We start from the raw sequence: 20,516 nt of genomic DNA, 5'->3' as shown, positions 1-20,516 counted from the left end.
CAAGAAGACGAAAAATGCTTGAAAGAAACCCAGAGAAGGAGTCAATTCGGATCTCAAGGTGCTCTGAGTTACTCCACTTTTGAAAATGTTGAAGTCATACTAAGAGGGAAATGCAGAGGAGGAGAAGCCATCACTCCCGATTTTTACAAGTGCACAGGATAACGGAGCGGAGTGAATGACTTACTCTCGAGGGGAAAGAATTAACACATCGGCGAGCAAAGAGTCTGTGATTATCTTATGAAGAGGAGGATGTTTGTCACTCTGAGTATTTCTTTGTGTATTTATAAGAATGTTATCAGTCTTAGCAGGTGATCTGAAATAGTTAAGGATTTTAAAAAGTTAATTTATTAGAACAAATAGGAAAGTTGCTTATATACACATACACAAAAGGTTTAAAATGTAATAAATATAAAAATGATAGACAGATAAATGAATTGCAAAATGAATATACGTTTTGAGTAGCTTGCAAAAAAGAGGAATGCATCGCAGCCTCAATAGTCTTCTTACACCAAACATACCATCGTGTGTCGTTAATAATTGCATGACTCACTCTCTTCCATCTTCCTCGAGGCCATTCCGGCACAGAAGTACTGATCACACGGCAGTCAGACACATTACGGCACAGTACAACCACACCGCTAACCATGCTGCTCTCTGTGGTGATACGTTCTCTGTTAAAGAAGCAGAACAGTAATAAGTGGCCAGCACTTTATTTCTGCGGCACTGTAGCATAACATTGCTTTTTTTGTGACGCCATGAATAAAAATTATATCCGTCAATCATTTCGTTTAGACGAGTGCATGGGAAGATGTATCACGCTACAACAGTCACATTAACCCCTTCAGTACCATGACACGCCTTCACATTTATTCTGGTTACTATTAGGTGATTTCATACAGCTTCAGAAACTCATGTAGGAATTAAAATAATGAAGACTCTGGCCACTAATCTTCTGAGCTCCATAGACCCTTCCTAATGTAAATAAAATCGTCTAATCATACTCAAAACTCAAGGTAAAAATGCGTTTGAAGGGGTTAAAAGGCAACTTGTATGAGCGTTTCAGTCACTTACAAAACTTTTTATACAGTATCAGGAACACAGCGAGGTAGCATAAAACTAATGCCATCACAACACCCGCTAGACTCATCATTTACGAGACATTACAGAGCAAAGATGTTCGTTGCTGCATTTCCAACGTTTAGTCAACAGCTCTTCTCTGCATCCCAATAACATCTCGTGGAAAATAACTCATCTTGATAAGTGTACCTTTAGTTCAATCGTGTTTGCTGCCCTTTGCCAGTTTTCCCCTTACATAAAAGAGATTACAGTGGTTTTCGGTCTGCCGTTGATATATTTTTTTTTATATAAGAGGGAATGACTAACCTAGAGCAACACAGAACGAAAAATAAAGACCCACTTAGCTTCCAGTCCTCTTACAGGTCCGAGAGAGTTGGCCCAAAAAAAAGACTTGCCTTCTAAAATGTTTCTGTCCCAAAATCAAAATTACAAGATAATAGAGAAGCGATATCACAGAGAGCAACAAAGGCGGGAGGCAAGAAAAAAAAGAGGATAAATGTATTGAAAACCTCCCTTCTGAAATGTTTCTGTCCACAAAATTAAAACTACAAGAAAACAGAGAAGCGATACAACGGAGAGCAACAAAGGCGGGAAGCAAGTCGTGTGTTAGATCTCATGTCGGGGATAAGTCTAATATCAAAGCAGTATTCCAGCATTTCCTGTGATCGATTTTATCTATTAACCAGAGTAATCGCAGCGGCTTCGGGAAGACTAGGCACGAGTGAGTCTAACTGATCCTTACGAGCCTTGTCTTTCCAAATAAGGAGCGTGGCTGTAATGTATAGGTGGAGATACACACACACACACACACACACACACACACACACACACACACACACACACACACACACACACACACACACACACACACACATTATTAAACATGGTACCCTCAAAAAGACGATTAGCCTCATCAGATTATCTCCTCACATTATTTCCAATCCTCCACACGCTGGTCTTACATTGCATCTCTCCGTTATTCTATTTCCTTTATTCCCTCTAACTTCTTGTATGTATGATCACTTTTCTCCTTAACCCCTTGAGTACCATGACGCGTTTCCAGATTCATTCTGCTTACTATTTGATGACTCTATGCAGTTTCAGAAATTTATGTGAAGGATTGAAATAGTGAAGACTGTGGCCATTAATCTTTTGCCCTCCATAGACTCTTTCTAATGTCACTAAAATTATCTAATGGTACACAAATCTCAAGGTAAAAATGTGTCCTCTCATGCAATTCTAATCCTCGTAGACATTCTGCCGCTATTATCAGGGTTGTTGCTCTATTCAACTTCTTACGAGCGTCTCCCCACCTCCCTCCCTCCCTCCCTCCCTTCCTCCCGCGGCACAGGACTGTCACGCCTTTCCTGTCAAACTTTCTGAGGCAACACTTTTCCTAATAACTTGACGCGGTTATCTCCCTCAATGATCTGCTTTCATCCTCCTATTCCGAATCTCCTGTAACTTCATCCCCTTCAGGTGGGAAGCAACAGGTCCAGTCAAGAGCTAAATTGATATTGACGGTTCAATATTCTTTGTTATCTCTATGAAGCAGCATCAGCAAGCATCTCTTTTATCCTTTATTTTCCATCCCTCGGCCCGCCTATACTGTGTCTGTGAGAAAGAGGTAAGTGAAGCGAGTGATGCAAGCGAATTTCGAACACAAGGGCAGTTTTCCTCTTTTCTCTTTATGGAGCGACACAGTAAATAATAAAACAGGGAAGTGTATTATGAACACGAACAAACTATTTCTTTCTTATTCTTGACCAATATGGAACAACGAATCTCGCTATTTTTTTTTCTTTCTTCCCCCCAATTCATCGCATGCAAGGCCCTGACCTGCCCTGCCCTGCCCTGCCCTGCCCCTGCCCCTGCCCCTGCCCCTGCCCCTGCCCCCCCCCCCCCCTCCTCCCCCGACCTGTGCATATGATAAACTTAAATAATGAGCGAATAAACAAATAAATCAAAGGAAACGCCGGCGGGTGGTGAGGAGCGTCGGAAAAGTCAAATCCAGTCCCGCCCCTGCAGGTGACTCACACAAAGGCGCCTTAGCCGGTTCTCTCGCCATGATTTACGGAACAAGTGAACCCTGCAGGCGGATATTACACGTCAGGAAATGGAAACAAGGGCAACAACAACAACAACAACAACAACAACAACAACAACAACAACAACAACAACAACAATGACGACAACAACAACAACAACATTCTGAGACATACCTGAATATATAAGGGATCCATGATTGACGTGCCTTACCTGAAAAAAAAAAAATAGAGAATATCCATGAGAAAACTAACAGAAATTATACCGACAACAAAAATTACATATATTCAGCTTATTATAGTACACACAGAGACATAACTTGTATAGACAGAAAGACAATAGGATAAAAAGAAATACTCATGATACACAGCTAGATGGAGAATAAATATATGAATAGATATTGAGAAGTGATCGAGAGAGAGAGAGAGAGAGAGAGAGAGAGAGAGAGAGAGAGAGAGAGAGAGAGAGAGAGAGAGAGAGAGAGAGAGAGAGAGAGAGAGAGAGAGAGAGAGAGAGAGAGAGATTGATACATAGATAGATAAATGGATAGAAATAGATAAATAACTAGATAAAATGACAGAAAACTACAACAAACTAATAAATAAAAGATAAACAACACAAAAGAATATAAAAAAAAAAAATGGACGTACAATACAAACCAAAATAGAGCTACAGATCAAGACAGCCAGACACACAGACACACAAACAGACACACAGACAGAGAGATACACATCAATATACACAAATACATATAGATAGAGACGCAGATAGGAAGATAAAAATCAGCAAATCTATAACACGAGGCAATCAACTTATCAAGAAGCATAGACACACGCACAGATAAGGCGAGCACCATTACTTTCAGCGGCAATAAACGTCACTCTTCAACTCATAGAACAAAAAGAACAACTGCATTAACAACCACACCGGGAGGGAGAAGAGAGAGAGAAAAAGAGAGAAAGAGAAAAGAAAGAAAAAGAAGCTAAACAAGAAAGCAAAACAATACTTTAAAAATTAGTTGTGATTTATTAATGGAAGAGAGAGAGAGAGAGAGAGAGAGAGAGAGAGAGAGAGAGAGAGAGAGAGAGAGAGAGAGAGAGAGAGAGAGAGAGAGAGAGAGAGAGAGAGAGAGAGAGAGAGAGAGAGAGAGAGAGAAAGAAAGAAAGAAAGAAAGAAAGAAAGAAAGAAAGAAAGAAAGAAAGAAAGAAAGAAAGAAAGAAAGAAAGAAAGAATGAGAGAGAGAGAGAGAGAGAGAGAGAGAGAGAGAGAGAGAGAGAGAGAGAGAGAGAGAGAGAGAGAGAGAGAAGTAAGGGAAGGATATGAAAAGGAGCAAGGGAAGGCGAACGAAATATAAAGAGAGTGATCACTAAAGTAACTTGAGCGGCGCCTTTATTCCAAGCAAAGTCATAATTTCACAGCTAATGGACGAATTTTTCTTAAGCGACTCTCTCTCTCTCTCTCTCTCTCTCTCTCTCTCTCTCTCTCTCTCTCAGTACTATATTTCTGCCATTTTTATAAAGACACTAAGAATTTCGTGTTTGATAGGATCGTTGACCCTTTGGAAGTGAGGAAATATAGGAAAGGGGGAGATGACAAAGGAGGGTAAAGGCAGAACATCAGAAGGGTGGAAGTAGGGCGAAAAATGTTGGTGGAGGGGGAAAAAGGCAACTAAAGTGGGAAAAAAACTCTTGAAGCAATATAAACGTGAAAGTTCAGCAGGTTTATGGTCACTTCTGTTCACTGATTTATTTACACCGAACACACCGACACACACACACACACACACACACACACACACACACACACACACACACACACACACACACACACACACACACATATTCATACACTCACTCACTTACTCGCTCACTCAGTCTGTTTTCAAAAGTCAAAATCGACCTTCATAATATTATTTCCAAACCTTTCCTTGCACAGCCTCGTTTATCCTCCCACATCTTGACTGAGTCCTACACACACACACACACACACACACACACACACACACACACACACACACACACACACACACACACACTTCATCTCCCCATTTAACCACGCCCTTCACTCCCCACTCACCTCCCACTCTTTCCTTGCCTCGATCCCCACTCCACACCCCTCCCCTTCTCCCCACTCCTCTCTCACTCCCTTCTCCCCTTCCCACTCCCTCATCAAACTGCCGTTCATCTCCAAATAGTGGCGGGTCAAGTCTCCCCAGTACCTTCTCATTACGTTTCAAGCAACATCCTGCCCTCCTGCCTCTGTCTATTTTTCGTTTATCTACCCAGCTCTCCGTCTTCGGCCCCCTTCTCTCTCTCGTTAAGCGCATACACATACACACAGATTCTCTCTCTCTCTCTCTCTCTCTCTCTCTCTCTCTCTCTCTCTCTCTCTCTCTCTCTCTCTCTCTCTCTCTCTCTCTCTCAAGACGTTTAAATCCTTTCCTTCACTTCTTTTCTTCCTTCTACTCCTCTTTCTCTTACTTTTTAGTTTTTTTTTTTTTTGCTATTAAACAGGCTAGCAGAGTTAAAAATGCCTGTTTTTGTTTGTTTTCCACTGTGTTCTATTTCTCTTCATCTCTCTCCCCTTCTCCTCCTCCTCCTCCTCTTCCTCCGACTCTTCCATCGTCTGCTTTCCTTTTTCTCCTCCTCCTCCTGCTTCTCCATCTGCTTTTCCTTCTCCTTTTCCTACTCCCTCTACAACTCCTACTTCTTCTTCTCCTCCTTCGCCCTCTTCTCTTTCTCCTCCTATATCTTCCTTAAGGTCATAATTCGCAGCCTTTCTTCGCACAATGGCACTAAAATTATTGACGGATTAACACTAATGCCGCATGCCACCGCGCCTCATGCTGCCCACCACTAACCTAATGAATGAATAATCGAACCCACTACTATTCCAAAGGCCAGTGTGTGTGTGTGTGTGTGTGTGTGTGTGTGTGTGTGTGTGTGTGTGTGTGTGTGTGTGTGTGTGTGTGTGTGTGTGTGTGTGTGTGTGTGTGTGTGTGTAATTCACCCTTTTTTCACCTCGGTCGCCTGCTGGTCATCCAGCCAGTCTTCCCCATTACGGAGCGAGCTCAGAGCTCATAGACCGATCTTCGGGTAGGACTGAGACCACAACACACTCCATACACCGAGAAAGCGAGGCCACAACCCCTCGAGTTACATCTCGTACCTATTTACTGCTAGGTGAACAGGGGCTACACATTAAGAGGCTTGCCCATTTGCCTCGCCGCGCCGGGATTCGAACCCGTGTGTGTGTGTGTGTGTGTGTGTGTGTGTGTGTGTGTGTGTGTGTGTGTGTGTGTGTGTGTGTGTGTGCGCGCGCGTGCGTGAGCGTTTATACAGCAGCAGCAGCAGCAGCAAATTATTAAAACCCACATAATGGAGAGTGTTACAGTAAGATTCCTTTGGTCATATCGGAGTTGAGGAGGAGGAGGAGAAGGAGGAGGAGGAGGAGGAGGAGGAGGAGGAGGAGGAGGAGGAGGAGGAGGAGGAGGAGGAGGAGGAGGAGGAGGAGGAGGAGGAGGAGGAGGAGGAGGGGAGGAGGAGGACGAAGGGGAGGAGGACGAAGGGGAGGAGGAGGACGAAAGGGAGGAGGAGGAGGATGAAGAGAAGGAAGAGGAAAAAGAAGAGAAGGAGAAAGAAAATAAAGCGAGATAAAGAGGAGTTACTGAGACAAGACCGAGAACGATGACAAGAAAAAAAACGAAAGGAAAAAGAAAAGAAAGAGAAAAGCAAGTAAAAAAAAAAAGAAGAAGAAGAAGAAAGAACTCACGGACGAAGGAAGGCACGGAGGAGAAAGGAAAAGGAGAAAGGGTTGGCGGGATCAGGCAGGTAATAGGCAGTGGAAATTAACTAATAAGGTTAATTACGGCCTTGAGTTGAGGTAATGCAGGTGATCAATACGTAAAATGTGCAGCACGAACCTTAATGACGCGATATTGAGGCAACTCCCGGCTACTTTTGTATATGTTTCCATTTTACAAGTGATATGTATTGGTATTTAATTAGAGCACCTGACATGTAATGGTTACGCTTAATTAAAACGTGATTCGGTAATTATGGAGGTTATTCGTAAGATGCATCCGCCGATTACACTCAATAACGCTCCATTACTTTAAGGAACTCCACCTGAAGACATCTGAATTCCTTGACCTGCAGGCTCTGGGTCCGCTCGCCGCAAGATTTATTTCAAGGGTCTGCGGTAAAAGAAATATTTGCTGCCCAGATAAGAAAACGAGTTAGACTTTTACTGCTGCTTGTAAAAAAATTAATCAAGATGTCAACTTAATGGAGCAGCCACTGTCCCTTGTAAACAACATACTAATACTGCTGCTGCTACTACTACTACTACTACTACTACTACTACTACTACTACTACTACTACTATACTACCTGTTACATTTGTTTTGCTGCCCCTACCACCGCCATTACTCAACAACACACTCATCAACAACAAGATCAAAAGAAGAAAACAAAGCACACACAAAAAAACACACCTTGAAAACAAAGCAAGATAAATCATTGCTATTTTCGTCGGGAAGAAAAAAAATATACGAAGAATATTTATTAGCGAAGAGTTCACAGATGGATAAGAGGAATAAGAGATGGATGAGAGGTGGATAAGAAAGAGATGGATAAAATGGATAAGAGCTGGATTAGAGAAGGATAAGAGGTGAATAGGAGATAGATAAGAGGTGAATAGGAGATGAATAAAAGGTGGATAAGAGATAGATAAAAGCTGGATTAGAGAAGGATAAGAGGTGAACAGAAGATGGATAAAAAGTGGTTAAGACTCCTAACATAACAAAACAAGAAATGAAAAATAAAAACTGCTAACCATTCCCTTTTCTGCTTCTTACTCCCTCACTACCACCTCGGCTTCTTTCTTCTCCTTTTCCTCTCTTTTTCGTCTTTTTCCCTCCCTTCCTTCCTTCTCTCCTTCCCTCTCCTCCACCTCCTTCCTTTCCCATGCGTAGTCGGAGGCACAATAAATCATGAAGGGAATGCGGTTAGCCTTGTCTACGTGTGTGCTTTCCTTAGTCGACCAACTTAATATGTGTGTGTGTGTGTGTGTGTGTGTGTGTGTGTGTGTGTGTGTGTGTGTGTGTGTGTGTGTGTGTGTGTGTGTGTGTGTGTGTGTGTGTGTGTGTGTGTGTGTGTGTGTGTGTGTGTGTGTGTGTGTGTAATTTACAGGCATAGGGTATCATGAACAAGTGTGCGATAAGAGGAGGAGGAGGAGGAGGAGGAGGAGGAGGAGGAGGAGGAGGAGGAGGAGGAGGAGGAGGAGGAGGAGGAAAAAAAATGAAGCAGTGGTACAGAAATTAATTAATGAGGGGGAGATAAAGAACTGAGCATCGAGATAAGAGAAGATAGAAGACAAGGAAAAATATAACAATTGTTCTTTAAATAGGAGAAAAAAGATCTAACCAGAGAGAGAGAGAGAGAGAGAGAGAGAGAGAGAGAGAGAGAGAGAGAGAGAGAGAGAGAGAGAGAGAGAGAGAGAGAGAGAGAGAGAGAGAGAGAGAGAGAGAGAGAGAATTATAACCTTACATACCTCTCATTCTTCACAATCTCCTCGTTCTTCCTCTCATATCATCTCAACTCCTCATCTGTCTGTCTGTCCATCCATTTCTCTCCTTTCCCTCCCTCCCCCTCGCTTCTCTCCCTCTCTTCCCTCTCTGTAAATCCTCCTGCCCCTCCCCAGAGCCGCCCTGTCTCCCATCTCTTCCTTAAGTACCTGTGTTGATGTTCTTGTAAATCCGGATTTCAGCAAGTCATCCGTTATTGTTGTCTCGAAGGTGCGTTCGTGTTGGCATGCTGCTGGCTTTGTTTAGCTTCGTGAGAGTGTGTGCGTGTGTCGAGAGAGAGAGAGAGAGAGAGAGAGAGAGAGAGATGTGCTGCGTGCATGCTTACTTTTCATTTGCGATATTCACATTCTCTCTCTCTCTCTCTCTCTCTCTCTCTCTCTCTCTCTCTCTCTCTCTCTCTCTCTCTCTCTTTACTTTACTGTGTGTGTGTGTGTGTGTGTGTGTGTGTGTGTGTGTGTGTGTGTGTGTGTGTGTGTGTGTGTGTGTGTGTGTGTGTGTGTGTTTACCAATGTTAGTGATGCTATCCCCGCTGTGTGTGTACGTGTTGTGTCGCTGTGTACAAATGTGTGTGTAAGTTAATTTATGTAATGTGCAATATTTATTACGTGCAGCGCTAAGTGTGCGTGGCTAAACTGATACGTACATACACGTGGGCGCTGGCACGATTGAGTGAGGCAATGTAATAGGAATCGTGTGTGTGTGTGTGTGTGTGTGTGTGTGTGTGTGTGTGTGTGTGTGTGTGTGTGTGTGTGTGTGTGTGTGTGTGTGTGTGTGTGTGTGTATGGCAAGCTGGTTGATTGGCTTTATGTTCTGCTGGGTAGCTGACTTACAAGCAGGCTTTCTGGGTTGCTTGCTTGTCTGGTTGTCTGTTTGTCTGTCTGTCTGTCTGTCTGGCTGCCTATTTCACTTCCTGCCCTCCTTGTCTGTCTGTCTATCTGTCTGTCTGTCCGCCTGTCTGTATTTACCTGTTTCTTCCGTCTCTGTTTCTGTGTGTTTTGTTTGTCTTTCTCCCTGCCTGTCTCTTTAAATGCTTTGAAGTGTGTGTGTGTGTGTGTGTGTGTGTGTGTGTGTGTGTGTGTGTGTGTGTGTGTGTGTGTGTGTGTGTGTGTGTGTGTGTGTGTGTGTGTGTGTGTGTGTGTGTGCACAGAGTCATGCTGGGCACATTACACGCCTGGCCCAGCTTTCTCCTGAGCTGACCAGGGAGTTATGGGGTGCCAGGGGGTCAAGGTTACTGGGGGAATGGAGGGGGTCATGAGAGGGGTCAAGGCTGAAGGAGAGTAGGAGAGGTCAGGTTAGGTCAGATGGTGAGATGGGAGGATGACATCATGGCCGTGGGGGGGTGGGGGGGTTATATAATTGGTCGTTATGGGTACGCTCTTGCTTACAGTTATAAACGGTGTGTAATTACGATCTGGGAAAATTACAATGCACAACACATTTCAGGGAATTTAGTAAGCATGTCTTGTGTGAGGGAAAGGAAAGCAAAGGATTGGCTATGGTTACTCTTGCATGCAGTTATTAATGGTCGTGTATAATCCGCTAATGTTAACTCATGTCCGCACAACGCCTCCATGAATACAACATTTGTGTGTCTCACGCGGAAGGAAAGAGACAACAAAAGTCATTTCCTGAAACCTTAGGACAGGAGAAGTGAAATTTTCCGGAACGTTTAAAAGAAGAAAAAAAAAAAAAAGCTTAGGTACTGAATTGTATCAAAAGTAAACATTTTAAGAAAACAATAATAAAAATAATAAAAAAAAGTACAAGGGAAGTGAAAAGAGGGGAAACTTCTAAGAAAAAACAGACACTGAATTGCATCAAAAGGAAACATCTTAAGTCAATAATAAAAAGAGCTTATGAGAAGTGAAAAGAAGGAAAATCTTTACAGAACATTAAAAAATCAATCTTCGAAACAAAACACACATATACATTTTATTACACATAGGTATATAGGTGCGTATGTGTGTATGTATATGTGTGTGTGTGTGTGTGTGTCCGTATCTGCATGTCCGTGCCGTGTCTGCGTGTCCGTGTGCGTGTATGTGTGTATGAGTGTGTGCGCGTGCAAGTATATATGTGTGACCTAACATGCACCCGGAAACTATAATCCAAATAAAAACAAATCATTTCTAGACGTGTAAACCGCCAGACATTTAATGGTGGAGGTGCAGCAGTGTGGCGGGAGTAAGTGTTATCTATCGGGGTTATCTGAATGCCTCCGAGTCGCCCGTGAAAGGACAAACTCATCAAGAGGAATTCTGGATTTCACTCAATTTTCCTTTGTTCTGCGCACTGACAGGAGGGAGGAGAGGAGGGCGAAGAGGAGAGGCTGTGGAAGGGAGAGATGGGGGAGAGGAAAGAACGGGGGGAAGGGGAAGGGAAGGGAAGGGGGATTTCCAATGACCAGTAGACCGGGAATCGTGATAGGTCGTCCCGTGATGATCGACACCATGAATGTAATGACTGGCGACGGATGCAACGACTTCATGATACGTGCCCGTGCCTATACTGCTCTCTCTCTCTCTCTCTCTCTCTCTCTCTCTCTCTCTCTCTCTCTCTCTCTCTCTCTCTCTCTGTTTCTACCTGCTTAAATGTTCATGCACGCCTATTTTACTTTTTTTTTGGATCGGTCTGTGTATGTCTGTATATGTGTATGTATGAAAGTATAAGTCCTCTCTCTCTCTCTCTCTCTCTCTCTCTCTCTCTCTCTCTCTCTCTCTCTCTCTCTCTCTCTCTCTCTCTCAGTTACCCGAGCCACAGTACCAGCCCCAGACAAATGCATTAACGAAGATATCTGTATCACACTGCATGGCCACACTCCTCCACGTGCTTTCCTTGACACACAAAGCCGCATTCAAAGATACAGAGTGGCGCGACGCTCAACAAAGAGGCTGTTCTTCTAGGCCTTCAGTAATGTTAGATTAAGCTGCCTTGCCTTGGTGAGGTCAGGTTACGTGTGGCAGTCTTCTAAAAGGCAGGGAGAACTTAAGAGATAGGAGGCTCGAACCAGCATATATATTACCTCCAATGAAAGCAACATGCCTTCAACCCAACCAGCAGCTTCAACGATTTCAATTTATATAATCTCGACATCATTAACTATCCCAAACGTCTTACTGTGCAGGTTCGTGAGGACACCTGTGATAAGTGAACATCGAATATCATGTTACCTTTCCATAAATTCACTCAGTTTGAAATTGGAAAGGCTTTACTTGGGGATGTTGCTAAATGGAATCACTAAATCGGTGCCACTAGAACCAACATCGTGATAGTTATCCTGCTAATACTGGTGCAGGTGGTAATCAAGACAGGATTGGTTCGGCGGTGGCAAGGTGGCGCTGTTATATTGCACCGGGTCATGAAGGATTCGTGATCATTGTGAGCGTGTTACCAGGAAACGAGAGCTTCGATTATTAGGAGCTAAGTGAGGTTAAGTGAAAGTTCCCTGATCGTTTTCCCTTCTCTCCTGTTTTCTGCACAAGGCTGCATGGGTAGGATTGCAGATTTAGTTCAGGCAAGACTTTCCCATATTACCCAGACCTCACACGCGCCGGAGCATTGGTGTTGCCAAGTACACACACACACACACACACACACACACACACACACACACACACACACACACACACACACACACACACACACACACACACACACACTTGTGCACGCAATTTTCCACTTCCCAAATTAATTAATGAAATGGTATGGTTCCAGCATCTATATAACACTGCATACCATATACAAAAAAGTCGATTATTATTATCATTATTATTAGCATTATTATTATTGTTATTATTGCTAGTAGTAGTAGTAGTAGTAGTAGTAGTAGTAGTAGTAGTAGTAGTAGTAGTAGTAGTAGTAGTAGTAGAAATATTATTATTATTATTTAGTAGTAGTAGTATCATGATCACTACTATTAGTAATAATACATCTACCACTAACACTAAACGAGTACAGTCTTACACCAGTAATAGTTATTCCTTGTGGACTCTCTCTCTCTCTCTCTCTCTCTCTCTCTCTCTCTCTCTCTCTCTCTCTCTCTCTCTCTCTCTCTCGTCTGCTGGTCACCCAGCCAGTCTTCCCCATTACGGAGCGAGCTCAGAGCTCATAGACCGATCTTCGGGTAGGACTGAGACCACAACACACTCCACACACCGGGACAGCGAGGCCATAACCCCTCGAGTTACATCCCGTACCTATTTACTGCTAGGTGAACAGGGCCACCACATTAAGAGGGACTTGCCCAACGAGTTAGTTATTTACTGCTAGGTGAACAGGGGCCATACATTAAGAGGCTTGCCCAACGAGTTGGGCTTGCCCATTTGCCTCGCCGCTTCCCGGGACTCGAACCCGGCCCTCTCGATTGTGAGTCAAGCGTGCTAACCACTACTCTCTCTCTCTCTCTCTCTCTCTCTCTCTCTCTCTCTCTCTCTCTCTCTCTCTCTCTCTCTCTCTTGCAGGTACATACGCCTTTATTTCCTGAAGTGAACAACGAAATGAAAACTCGAATTTTCACACAACATACAATACACACACACACACACACACACACACACACACACACACACACACACACACACACACACTGGCAATAGTAGAGAGGTGCTACAACAAACCTATACTTTTTGTTCTATTCTTCACACATTTTCTTTGTTTTCTTTCTCTCTTGCTTTTAATATTACAGGTTGTCAGAGATGCTGCGGTGAACACACACACACACACACACACACACACACACACACACACACACACACACACACACACACATGATAATTACTATTTATGGCTATAGCAAGGTTCCTGTGTGTGTGTGTGTGTGTGTGTGTGTGTGTGTGTGTGTGTGTGTGTGTGTGTGTGTGTGTGTGTGTGTGTTTATGTGTTTTGATTACTGTTATTGTAGTTTAAGCTCTCTCTCTCTCTCTCTCTCTCTCTCTCTCTCTCTCTCTCTCTCTCTCTCTCTCTACAAAAAAAAAAATCTCCCATATCCTTTCATCGTGTTCTTTTGTTGCATTTCTTTTTTTCTCCACCCTCCACCGTGCTTCCTTATCTACACGTTCGTTTATTAGTTTATCTTAGGGCAAACGTTTAAGGCCAGGCAATAAAGTTTAAGTGGCCCATGTTTGTATACAGATAAGAGGAGATAACAAGAGTAACACGTGTATAGATTTGAAGTGAAAGTCCCAGCCAAACTAACACAAGGGGAAAACAATTACAAACATGAAAATAATGAAGCACAAACACTAATTACAAGGAAAGATAAACAAGTAAAAACAAAATAATAATAATAATAATAATAATAATAATAATAATAATAATAATAATAATAATAATAAGTGAAGGAGGAAAAGGGTTAGAAGAAGAAGAAGAAAGCAACAAGAAGAAAAGGAACAAGAAATTTAAGAAGAAAAAGAAGAACAAGAACAAGATGATAATGATAAAGACGAAGGGATGATGATGATGATGATGATGATGATGATGATGATGATGATGACGATGACGATGATATACTAAAAAGACGAAGAGATAATGATGATGATGATGATAAAAAAATGACGACGAGAAACAAACACAAAAATGAAAAAAAAAACATTAGAAAACTACCAACACAAGGAGAGAGAGAGAGAGAGAGAGAGAGAGAGAGAGAGAGAGAGAGAGAGAGAGAGAGAGAGAGAGAGAGAGAGAGAGAGAGAGAGAGAGAGAGAGAGAGAGAGAGAGAGAGAGAGAGAGAGTCAAAGGCAGAAAAGAAAACTACAAGCTAATTGGAGTTTACCTGAAGCAATTTGTCACCTGCTGATTGGCACCTCACCTGAACGCACCTTGACCACCACCATCGCCACCCAGATCGTATCGCGGCGCCCAGACACAAACTAATCAAACCTTTACTGATAACACGACAAGCTTGGTAAGGTTAACAAGAGACAATCGAGGACACAACATGTTTAGAACAGGAATTTAAGGAAGGAGAGAGAGAGAGAGAGAGAGAGAGAGAGAGAGAGAGAGAGAGAGAGAGAGAGAGAGTATATAAGGGTGCTGAGGTCAGAAATAGCACGCGTCTTTCTTATCTATAGTTCTTCTTATGGAAACAGAAAGTATGTATGTTAAGTGTGTGTGTGTGTGTGTGTGTGTGTGTGTGTGTGTGTGTGTGTGTGTGTGTGTGTGTGTGTGTGTGTGTGTGTGTGTGTGTGTGTGTGTGTGTGTGTGTGTGTGTGTGTGTGTGTGTGTGTGTGTCGTCAGTATGCATGTTTGTTTATCTATCTGTATATTGTTTCCCATTCTACGGAAGGGTAAAAATGAGATAGATATGAGAAAGGGAAATATTGTTTATAAACTCTCTCTCTCTCTCTCTCTCTCTCTCTCTCTCTCTCTCTCTCTCTCTCTCTCTTACACGTTGACGTCTAATTTACTACGCAGGTCATGCCTAATTAAAAGGTAAAAAAAAATTATGTAATCCATTTATATTCCGTATGCTAATGACACTGCATTAATTTAAACCACTAAATAAATAAAGATGAGGCAAACCACTTCTCTGCATTGTTTTTTTCCCACTGTCTTTTATTTCTTTCTATGCATTTCGTTTTCAATTCTAGCAAGAAGCGAGCGAAAGAATCGGCCTCTTTCGTGACTAGCGGTAATTGTCTTCTGTTTCCTCCCACCACATCACGCACTCCCGCTACTTAAGGCCGCCGTGATACGGGTCATTACGCAGCAATACAACAGATGGCAGCACACACCCCCCAACCACCACCAGTACCCAAGCCCTCCCCGGCCCCTCGCGTCTCCTTCACCCCTCACAGCGCTAACAGCAGGACCATCACTTGGCCAATACCCATTACTGTAAAAGACGTGGCACTTGATTATCACGTGGCTTAACTACAAACGAGGCAATGGAGGAAAAAGAAATTGAAGAAACAGTAACATACTTTGAGGCAGTGGAATACACGCTCCGAGTCCACACTGCAGAAGGAGAAACAGGGAAATCGGGTTCATAAACAGGTGGGGAGGTCACGCCCAGCCTTTAGGAACGACGAGATTACACCTTCGCCGCCAGACAAACCTTAGTGAGCGAGCGGGTCACGGGATGGGGGACTCGGGGGAGGAGGAGGAGGAGGAGGGGAGGAGGAGGAGGAGGAGGAGGATGTCGGATTCCGAGGCATAATTCCTGGTGTTATCGTTACATCTTCCTCTTCTCTTTCCCCGTCTTCCCTCCCTCCCACCTGTCTCCCTCCCGCCTACCTGGGCTTCACACCGCCCCCGTGAGCACACCTCGGGAGGCCGGGAGTGGTGGAGAGTGGCAGAGAGGGAGGGAGGGAGGGAGGGAGGGAGGTAGAAGGAGGAAAGTAGAAACAGGGAGAGGCAGGCAAGTCGTGAGTGCTTGGCGAGTCATATCTCAAAAGTCAACTTGCTTCTTGGTAATCCCACCCAGGACCACACACACACACACACACACACACACACACACACACACACACACACACACACACACACACACGTTGGAAGGTTTTTATGATAGAATTTTTTTTTTCCAGAGAGAGAGAGAGAGAGAGAGAGAGAGAACCCAGGACCAGCAAGACAATAAAGAGATGGGCCCATAGTGGTGTCTGTTACGTGATAACTTGAGTGATCACGTGTTGTATAAGCCGCCCCTGATCCTTCCCTAAAAGGTATTGAAAGAGGAGAAAAGGCTGAAAAGGCTCACTGTCTATCCTTGACTCTGCTCAGCTCCAAAGGGCATGATGCTTCTATTTTAACTCTTTTTCCACCAGTTATCACTTAAGGTCAAGGAGCAGTGGTGAATAATTTGCCCAACCTTTATCAGAACTTGACAAGCGAACGAAACACAGGTAATAAATTAAACGTTTGAGCACACGGCAATTAATGGTGAACACTGGCTAGGGGGAAAAAATGCTGAACGAGAAGTAAAATCAATTAAATACCGACAGAGAGAGAGAGAGAGAGAGAGAGAGAGAGAGAGAGAGAGAGAGAGAGAGAGAGAGAGAAATAATATAGATAAAATCAAAAGGTTTACTTGCGTCATCGTGTTGAGGTGTGACAAAGGGTTATCAAATGCGGGGATCTCGACTCACTGCCCTCCTCCTCCTCCTCCTCCTCCTCCTCCTCCTCCTCCTCCTTTCCTTGCCTTCCCTGCGTCCCACTCCACCCTGGCCATCACACCTTCCTCTACCACCTGCCTAATTAACACTCATGACCCGTTCCTCACCTGTGTGTGGGCGTGAAGGGTCGAGTCGCCAGGTAAAGAGATGAGGAAGGTAAGGAAGGAGGAGGAATGGTAGTGCTCGTGTCATGATAACTTACTCCTCACCCCTCTCTCTCTCTCTCTCTCTCTCTCTCTCTCTCTCTCTCTCTCTCTCTCTCTCTCCTGTTGTGTTTTGTCTCTTGTCTCTTTTCTTTTCTGCCTTCTGCTTTATCCCTCCTCCCTCCTGCCTTCTTCCTTCTTCCTTCTCCTCCTTCCTTCTTCTTCCTTCTTCCTTCTTCCTTCTTCCTTTTTCCTTCTCCTTCTTCCTATCCCTCTCCGCTAGATTATACCCACCAAGATCGTCAACACTACGAAAGCAAGCCACTTCAGAACTCACCAAACAATGCACTCATGTTCGAAGCACCGAAACACACTACATACACACAAACAGAAGCACCGAACTACCGAACATATAATTCAGAATAAACTTTCTATTCCTGGTAGTAGTAGTAGTAGTAGTAGTAGTAGTAGTAGTAGTAGTAGTAGTAGTAGTAGTAGTAGTAGTCACACACTTCCTCCTATTCAAAATAATTGTACCACTACTAATTATATTCATACAAATAATAGCAGGTGATTAGTAGTACTAGTATTAAAATAGAAGAAGGAGAAGAAGAAATAAGAAGAAGAAGAAGAAGAAGAAGAAGAAGAAAAAGAAGAAGAATAGTAATAATAATAATAATAACAATAATAATAATAGTAGTAGTAATAATAATAATAATAGTAATAATAATAATTCACCAGTAGGAAAAGTCACCACGAGCAGCCAGGAGCAGGCAGGTAATAAAGCCAACACTTCTGCACGACCCGGACACGAGGGCGGCCGTAAATCAGAGTTGAGTTCTGGTGATGCGTCTTGCCTCCCTCCTCCCTCCTACCTCCTCTCTCCTCCCTCCTTCCTCCTCCCTCCTCCTCCTCCTCCTCCTTCCTCTCTCCTTCCTCCTCCTCCCCTCCTCCCTCTCATCCTTCCTGGTCCGTCACACACACACACACACACACACACACACACACACACACACACACACACACACAGACATACTGGTAAGTGGAAGAGAATACTAATATATAACTTTTCACGACACGTCTGACAGTTACGATGGCAAAGGTACACACACACACACACACACACACACACACACACACACACACACACACACACACACACACACACGAAGATTTACAACTAATATTTCTTTTTATTTTTACAACTAATATTTCTTTTTATTTGTGTGTGTGTGTGTGTGTGTGTGTGTGTGTGTGTGTGTGTGTGTGTGTGTGTGTGTGTGTGTGTGTGTGTGTGTGTGGTGAGAGAAACGACGAGTGAAAGGTAGAAGTAGAAGTGAAGTAGATGGAGGTGGGGGTAGGGAGGAGGGGTGAGGTGGGAGGAGGAGAGAGGGAAGGGAGGGGAGTTAAAAAGGTGGATGCATCATAAGTCGTGTATGGTGTATGCTGTCAGGGAAGTCAAGACGAGACCTCCTTCCCATCACTCACCCTTCCTCTATAGGCAGCCGCCACCCGCAGGACACCACACCACACAACGCCACGCCATGCCACGCCACGCCACGCCACGCCACGCCACGCCACGCCACGCCACGTTATACCGTCTCAGGCTTCTCCTTCTCTTCCTCTTCCTCCTTCTCCTTAGATTAGGTTAAATTAGGTTCTCCTCCTTCTCCTACTCCTACTCCTCTTCCTCCTCCTTAGGTTAGGTTAGGTTAGGTTAAGTTCCTCGTCCTCCTACTCCTCCTCCTCCTCCTCCTCCTCCTCTTCCTCCTCCTCCTTTCACTCCACTCACACCAGGAATGATTGTGTGTGTGTGTGTGTGTGTGTGTGTGTGTGTGTGTGTGTGTGTGTGTGTGTGTGTGTGTGTGTGTGTGTGTGTGTGTGTGTGTGTGTGTGTGTGTGTGTGATAATAACAATAATAGGTAAGGCAATTGGGCACTCTTGCAGTAATGGTGGCAACATAATGTCACCTGCAATGAAACTCAGGAAGCCTCAGCATCCTTTTCTGTTCATAATGAGCTTCCATCACGGTGATCTCCCGCATTTCCTCCACATTTTTCTTTTCCATTTCATTAATCGTAGGTGTTGTTGCTCTTATTGTGTTGTTGTTGTTGTTGTTGTTGTTGTTGTTGTTGTTGATTGTTTTGTTGTTGTTGTTGTTGTTGTTGTTTTGTTGTTGTTGTTGTTGTTGTTGTTGTTGTTGTTGTTTTGTTGTTGTTGTTGATGTTTTGGGTTTTGTTGTTGTTGTTGTTGTTGTTGTTGTTGTTGTTATTGTTGTTGTTGTTGTTGTTGTTGATGTTTTTGGCTTTTGTTGTTGTTTTTGTTGTTTTGTTGTTGTTGTTGTTGTTGTTGTTGTTTTGGGGTTTTGTTGTTGTTGTTATTGTTGTTGTTGATGATGTTTTTGTTTTGGGTTTTGTTGTTGTTGTTGTTGTTGTTGTTGATGTTTGACGCTCAGGCTTTTCTCCATTCTTTCACTAATCATGTTCACCTGTAGCTGTTCTTCAATTCCTTCATTCCTACTCTACCTCATCCACTATATCACCCACCATTCACACACTGATCCTTATTTCCCATCTACATACTCCCTTACTTTCTACCCTTAACACCTTAGCTTTCTTCAATATTCTCTCCTCTCTTTTTACTTTGTCTTAACTTTATTTCATACATGCTTTATCCTTTTCCCTAACGCATACCTCATTTACTTTAACAGCGCAGATTTTTACCCTCCTCTTTCTTTCCTCCTTTTCTTTTTTTTTCCTTTTTCAATTCCATCATCTCGTCTAACATCCTCTCTTTAAAATCCCTCTCCTCTTTTTTTTCCCTTTCCTCTTTCAATCTCCTCCTCTTTCTTTCCTCCTTTAGTTTTCAATTCTACCACCTCATCTAACATCTTTAAAATCCCTCTCCTTTTTACCCCCTTTCCTCCGACTCTCACCTGTCTTTTTATCTTTTAGCATGTATCTCCTAACATAATCTTCACAACATCCCCTCACCTTTCTCTCCCCTTCCCTATGTAAGTCCCCGTTAATCTTCACCAAGCTACCTCTTCCACCCTCCTGCCTTGACCCCTTCCCGCCTCCCTCCCTTCCCATAAGGTATCAGCAAATAGAATCTCCATCACGTTGAGCACGCGGACGGAAAGCCACTGATAAGATGATAAAACTGACGGAGAAACACGGGGTCGACACGGGAGGGAAGGGAAGGGAAGGAGGGACGGGGATAAAGAAGAGAAGAGAGGTAAAAGAAGGAAGTGGAGAGCAAATAGTAAAAATAAAAGAATAATGGATAATAGCAGGGAAGGAGAGGGAACAAGGGGGAAGGAAGGAGAAGGGAAGGGAGGTAAACAGAGGATGTGGAGAGGAAAATAGTAAAAAAAAATAAGTGGATAATAATAATAGTAGTAAAATGCTGTCTTGAGGAATGTGAAGGAAAGAGGGTGAGAAAAGGGAGAAAGGGAAGAAAAGGAAGGAGGAAAATTAGGGAGAGGAGAGCGAAAAGTGGAAATGTCAAAAGGGGTAAATGACAGAAAGGGAAGAAGGAAGGAGGAAAATT

At 43.4% G+C, this 20,516-nt stretch overlaps 1 long non-coding RNA gene across 1 annotated transcript; it reads right to left on the bottom strand.

Annotated features, from left to right (window-relative positions):
* Nucleotides 1–391: 391 nt before the first annotated feature.
* LOC123499737 lies at nucleotides 392–17,080 on the bottom strand. The gene is made up of 3 exons (XR_006673075.1): nucleotides 16,929–17,080; nucleotides 3,300–3,336; nucleotides 392–671 (listed from the first exon to the last, which is right to left on the bottom strand). It is a non-coding gene; the product is annotated as an uncharacterized LOC123499737 (long non-coding RNA).
* Between the last annotated feature and the right edge of the window lie 3,436 nt (nucleotides 17,081–20,516).

This window comes from Portunus trituberculatus, chromosome 50 (genome assembly GCF_017591435.1).
Source record: "Portunus trituberculatus isolate SZX2019 chromosome 50, ASM1759143v1, whole genome shotgun sequence".
NCBI lineage: Eukaryota > Metazoa > Arthropoda > Malacostraca > Decapoda > Portunidae > Portunus > Portunus trituberculatus.
The sequence above is the reverse complement of the archived record's forward strand: the minus strand, read 5'-3'. Positions and strand labels throughout refer to the sequence as shown.